The following is a 6,623-nucleotide window of genomic DNA, read 5'->3' on the forward strand; positions in this document are numbered from 1 at the left end:
TCTTTAATTATTTTGTGTGGCCAGAATTGGGAAATATATTTCTGGTGCGTCTTGTGAATCTTACTCCAGATTATTCGCTAAAATGAGACGTCGATTACAATTGTCCTGAATTTTTCTTAATTTTTGTACAATTTCTTCAGATATTAATTGTTTCTATACTTAAGGAGATTACAAGGAATATATGTATCTAAAAGTAATGTTTCTACGTCCCAAATAAGGCCAAAAAATAATTAAGACTAAAAATTTTTACGAGGTACTGCGTCCAACATTCAGTCTGTTATATTGGTTGAAACAAATAACTTTTCGAGTTATTGTTTACAATTTACTTATCTAAAACTAAAATACAATTTACCCATAACAAATTACTAATTTAAATATCAAATTGTCATTTGCGTAGTGAGCATTTACGTGTTAAAAACAAGTAAACAAGTGAAAAGCAAATAATTTCGTACAAAAAATATACTTTTTTTAAGACAAGAAGTGTCTACCTTAATTTTAATGAATAGATATTTATCAATTCCTGACGTGGATACAATAAATTATCACAAACATGGTTTGTTAAATGCAAAATAAAAATAATTTGTATTTAACATTCAACCTCAAATTATTGTTACTTTAATTTAATTAAGTCAGTTAATTTAATTTATTTAGTCAAATCGCACACTTCAAATCCTCAAAGCAAAGATTGTGAGATAAAAACATCGGCAACGTCGCCGGAGTCGAACTCTACACGGCTCTAGACCCTCTAGGAGCTGGCGCATACGTTTTACGTGTAAACTGTTTTTACTGTTTTTAGCCGCAAATTTAGACTTGAAGAGTTTCTTGACATTTGCAGTGTTTCTTTATAAGTAAATGTAGGTCGAAGAGTCATTTTTGATTGAAATAAATGCCTAGATATTTTTTTATTAAATAAAATGTCTGTTAATGAAGTTGATACGAATTTTTGATAACGGTGCATTGTATTGAGAATTTAAAAAAACCATTTTATAGGAAATTTAAAAATACAGACTTGAGATATTTTAGATTTTTGTTAACTGTTCTTAATTGTTAGATATAAAGCAAAAATTAAATTGTAAGTAGGCAACTTTTAATGCATCCTTCTTCGAATGCGTAGCTAGCTGGAAGAAGATTTATGACGGGTTTAGGACGCACCGCAGGAGGTAACCACCATTGGGGTGACCCACAAGATAATAATTTTATTGCATTTGTTCAAGACAGAGAAATGTATCGGCACAAATAGGAATTTTAGCGATTTCTCTAATAGTGGTATAAAATTAAAGCACATGATTTCGGAATTAATTTTTTTAACAAAATAATTAGGTACCTATAGATTTGCATTACGTTTTTTTGTAGACACTGCTATCAACGTATCTTATGAGATTTTGAAATACGAGTAATCACGCTCGCTATTTTTTTAAATACTTTTAACAATAAAATTATTCCTGTTTAAAAAAAAATATAAAAAAAGATGATTAAAACTTTGGTTGTACTTAGCTTCGTTCTGCACAGGTTTTGTGATAGAACTACTGAGCTCTCTCACCACGACAATGTGTCAACCCACTGAGGAAGTTTTTTTTTACTTTTATTGTTCAAATTAAAAATTATAATTATTATTAAAATGCTTATCATCATATTATGTATTTATGTAAAAATCTCTAAAACTAAACTTGAAATATTATTTACAAATCCTTTTTTATTATGCTGCGTAATGGTAAATTGCGACTATGTCTTGAATCAATTATTTCTGGTAACATGGCATTCATATAAAAATTTTCAAGACAATCTATCATTCTTCCGTTCCAATATTTACTATCGTCTTTCTCAATAATACAATATTTTAAATCTGTAGAGGTGTACACTATAAAATAACAAGTTTGGCGATTAGTAATGTGGAGCTGACCTTGTACTTGATACATGTAATTATCTTTTTCTTTTAAAACTATTTTACTATCATCTTGAGAATCTATTTCTAAGTATTTAATCAATTTTTGTTCTATGGCAGTTTTAATATTTGTGTTTCTTGCGCTAAATGGACATTTAATTTCAACAATAGCATTTGAACCCACTAACCCATCTGGTGTTGCACCTAAAATTTTTTTTTCTTTATCAACAAAAAAGCCGCATGAATCTACCTTTATACCTGTGATCTGTTCAAACTTCTCCTTTGCTTTCTCTTCATTATCAATTCCCCACTGTAGTGGTTCGGGTAATTTTTTAAATTTAGATAATCCCACACGATACAAGATATCTTTTACAGCATTCGCTGTATTGGTCGTACATTTCATATTAATAATTCTTCCGAAATTACTAGCCGTTAATCTATTATTTCTTTCTTTATCCCACTGCTCATTATTACGTTGACCAATTGTTAACAAAGGAATTTTTAAAATATCGCAAACAGCCAAATCATTCAAGAACTCATTTTTTATTTTGTCATATGTTTCTGTTGGCATGTCTATTATGTCATTAGTCGCACCATAATCCGAATCTGCACTTTGAATACGAATTTTTCTTTTATTTAATTTTGTAGCTTAAAGTTCTTTGGTTTTTAATAAGCGATTTGAAAATTTTGTGGTGTAAATGCCACTATTCCCTGATATTTTCTCCATAATTTTAAATACAAATTTGTTTTTGTTATTTACATTTACGACTGCCGCAAAAGCATCTTCCATGATAAGAACCGCGTTCTGAAAAATTTATTCTTTTACCCCCAACAAGTTTGTTAACTACTGAATTAAATGACTCAACAGAATTATTATCGACATCATACAATAGACTTGAAGTTAAATTTGCAACTCGTTTTAATGCTTGCATGAACAACTCAAACAAGGAACTATTTTTAAAGTCAGGATATGCAACTGCATTTGTTATTTGACCAACTGTTTTACAAAAATACGTAGCGCACTTTGAATGATTACCAAAAATATGTGCAGGTCCATTTAAAATATCATTTTTCAGGTTTTCTGCTTTTTGATCGAAAGTACAGTTTTCGTTTTTTCTGTATTTTATCGCTGAAACAATTGCGGTTCTAAATTTCAAATAATTGTTGCGCAAAAAAGTTTTTATATTTATGTCAGAACGAGGAGTTTTAACGATTTCTCTAATTTTAGTACAAAAATTTCGTAGTATATGATTTCGGCATTCAATTTTTTTAATAAAATAATTAGGCCCGTATGGTCTTGCATTACGAATTTTTTTGTAGACGCTACTATCACCATCTCCTATGAGGTTTTTAAATCTTACGTTATGCATGTCTACTGATTTTTTAAATCCATCCAAAATAATTGCTGCTTCCATTGAAATTGAAGTGTTTTTCCAATTTTTAAAACATTTATGAGGGGGCGTCGTTTGGTTTTTTTTCTTATAATACATACATTTTTTACAATTTTTATTTTTAACTCCCACGTATAAAATTTTTTTAGTCCTTGCACCGACTATTGTTGAATCTCTGAAATAAGAGAAACTATCGTGGGCGATAGCGGAATTCAGTTTGTTTACATTATTTGCATTTTATGAGAAGGGACAAGACACCCCGAGGCGAAGGTCGGATGCCTATCCGATGATTGACAGCTGTCACTGAAAACAGGTCTAAAAAAAGTATGCAACTTGTAGTACACCAATTCTCAACAATCGCTTCGGTACCCTGAAGCCTTAAGAAGTGATAATTCCCTAGTAAATCATTGGCAACACGAGAATCCAGCGCCTCTGGTGCTGAAGTGCGTTACTAGCACGGTAAAGCGCCACGTTTGAATAAATTCCTTTCATATTCTGTTTTTTATTATTTTTATCTTACAAGTTTCATTGCAAATTGTTTAAAATAAAAAAAAATATTTTCAATTTAAACAAAATGAAAACGTTTTATATTTATTTTAAACAAAATTTGCAATGAAACTTACAAAAAAAGTTGTTTTGGGGTAATAAAACACAGATTTTGTTAACATTTTTATTGTACACTTGAGTAACATAACAAATTAAATTTTTCAAAAAATTTAAGTATTGTATTATTTCTTAATTATACAAAAATTATCAAAAAATTAAATCAGTCAGTGTTGGCATGTTTTGCCTGTCTGCTCCAGATGGTGGTGTTAGAAGGTATGGTGCTGCAACTCCATTTGTTTTAAACTGGAACGAACTGACGAGGTCGGGAACCATTTCATACAATGGCCATTAGATAGCGCTTTTTGAATTTGATTTAAAGGTATCCTTATTACCGATCACATTTTGAACTTCAAAAATGCTTCAAATGTGATTTCAGTGACAGTAGATTTTGGCAGATAAGATTCAATTTACTGAAAAAGGGAAGATAGTGATATTATTACCGGTCTTTAACTGAGTGACGGGTACATCAAACTGATATTTTGTGATAGTTTGTGTTTTCAGTGGTACTTGCGTATGTAAAATTTTTGCAAAAAGTGGCTCCCAAAGACAAGTTCACACACTTACATGCCTAAGAGACTCACACCCAACTGTAATCAATTAAAAGACTGATTTTGCTAATTGTGTATTATACTTCTCATCTGTAGTTTTGATTAAAAATATTAATAACTTTATTAATTACTCTCATTTCTTATGTTATGCGGAATTTCAGTTAAAATCATTGAAACAAGGCTGGTTCCTATATCCAAATGGGTTTGATTACAAAGATTACTCGATGGATTGATGCTTTTTCGACACAACTGCAAAGAGTACATAGTTCAAAATCATTTTGTCTATGGTGTTAAGCGATATAATTACCTTGTTGTTTTTGGCGTTGCTGTATTCTAACACTTTCGAAAACTCAAGTGCAACTACCGTTTGTACAGACATCAGTCACCTTATAATGCGTTCACAGTTGTTTTCGGGCCTCCGATAGGAATTTATTTATGTTTATGATAGCTGATGTTTCTACATGGTTTCTACTCAAGAGATTATTGTAGTGAAACCATTTTACTGCTAAATAAATCAATTTCCCTTCAAAGACCATATTTGTGATTCATTAACTAATATAATTCCTGGCACAGGTTCGTAGATAGTCGTAAACACCGTAAACAGCCTTAGACCACAGAATTTAATATGATGTGTCATTATGACGTATTTTGAAAAATAGTCAAAAATATGTAGAACAGCTCCATCTGCTGGACAATGTTCAAAAAAGTTCCCGACCTTGCCATGTTGCTAGCATTGCGTTCAGTTGACATTTTTATATGGGGAATTAAAGGGAGTTGTGACACCATATACCATACATCATCCTCCAGACTTAAAACAAAATAAGGCCTACTTTGCAATGACTTTTACCTTGTCTGTCAGCAAACAGTTGCCCATGCTACGACCACGAGGAGGTACATGCAGTGCACTGACACACTCGAGCGCAAATAAGAAACTTAAAAGTAAATTCTGAAATACCCTAAATAGAGAAAACGCCAAAATTTTGAACTTACAGAATCCTCAATTTTGCAGGCATTCCTCCACAATTCTTGAAGCTTTGGATTCTTAGGGAAGGTGAAGAAATGCTTGTTGGCATGTCCTTTGTTGGGAACATAACCACTGGTGCATTCGGGGTATTTGCAGGAATATTTGCAATAACCAGCCATGACTAAAGTTCGCTTGAGTAGTAGAAATCAAAAATCCGTCACTCCAGCCCAGAGACCAATGCCTTTAAAATAGAAAGAAACACCAATCAAAAAGATGAGGTTATATTAACAAAAGAAGAGATACTTATCTTTTTGGTCGGCGCTCAACACCAGGAATTGACTCACTAACGAACTGTTATCAGAATTTTTGCTTTGATTAAACGATTAAACAAATAATTGCTACATACTTCCGGTAACACGTTAAACGATGAGTGACAAAACATCACTTTTGGCGCGATATTTTCGGCGCGATCTTTTTAGCGATCTGCGCGCAAGCGTAGATGTCATTGTTACGTCAAAAAATACAATTTAATGAAATCCCTAATAAATACGCGCTTGTTTTAAAATAAGCAGTCGTCATTGGTCATTCTTTTTCATCTCCCCGGAAGTTCAAAGCCCCCCTCGCCTATACTCTCGTGTTGCCAATGCGCGTATCCCACTTTCACCTCCATAGCTGAACGAGTCCCAGCTGTTGAGTGAGTGAATGGTTTACAAGTGCCGGTAACATTGAAACATTTTCTTTTATATAATAATTGTGCCATATATAAAAATGAACTCGTATTTAACCAGAGACTAGGTACTGTGATGATCGCGGTATTTAAAATTTTATTTTATTAACCAGCGCAAAATATTCGGAGTCAGTTTAAACGTTTAGTTCTTTGGCAATATTAATTCAACTTCAATTCAAAAGTTTTCAACAAATTTTAATTTAACTTATTTATTCCTTTGTTAGCATTAAAATGTTTAGAAAATTATCGTTCCCACGAAACTTTCCAAGAACTGTTAAAATCGTTATAAATCGCCAAATTGGGTGGTCGAAAGGCCATGTGTTTTAACAAGTGGATATGCAAAGATATGGGGGTTGGCGACGGCCTGGCTCTGCACCACAGTCGCCCAGCTAATCCAATGATTTTCTCACAAAAGCATAATTAATTTACTTTTGTTTAAAATAGCCAAAATTTATTGATAAACCTAAAATTAAATCCAATATTTTGTTTAGAAATTAACTAGTCA

The 6,623-nt window shown here is 32.0% G+C and overlaps 1 long non-coding RNA gene across 1 annotated transcript; it reads right to left on the reverse strand.

Moving 5' to 3' along the window:
- Positions 1-4,488: 4,488 nt before the first annotated feature.
- On the reverse strand, positions 4,489-6,065 carry LOC103313753 (uncharacterized). Its single transcript, XR_010335781.1, has 3 exons — positions 5,798-6,065; positions 4,735-5,742; positions 4,489-4,676 (listed from the first exon to the last, which is right to left on the reverse strand). It is a non-coding gene; the product is annotated as an uncharacterized LOC103313753 (long non-coding RNA).
- Positions 6,066-6,623: the final 558 nt, after the last annotated feature.

Source organism: Tribolium castaneum, chromosome 11 (genome assembly GCF_031307605.1).
Source record: "Tribolium castaneum strain GA2 chromosome 11, icTriCast1.1, whole genome shotgun sequence".
Lineage (NCBI taxonomy): Eukaryota > Metazoa > Arthropoda > Insecta > Coleoptera > Tenebrionidae > Tribolium > Tribolium castaneum.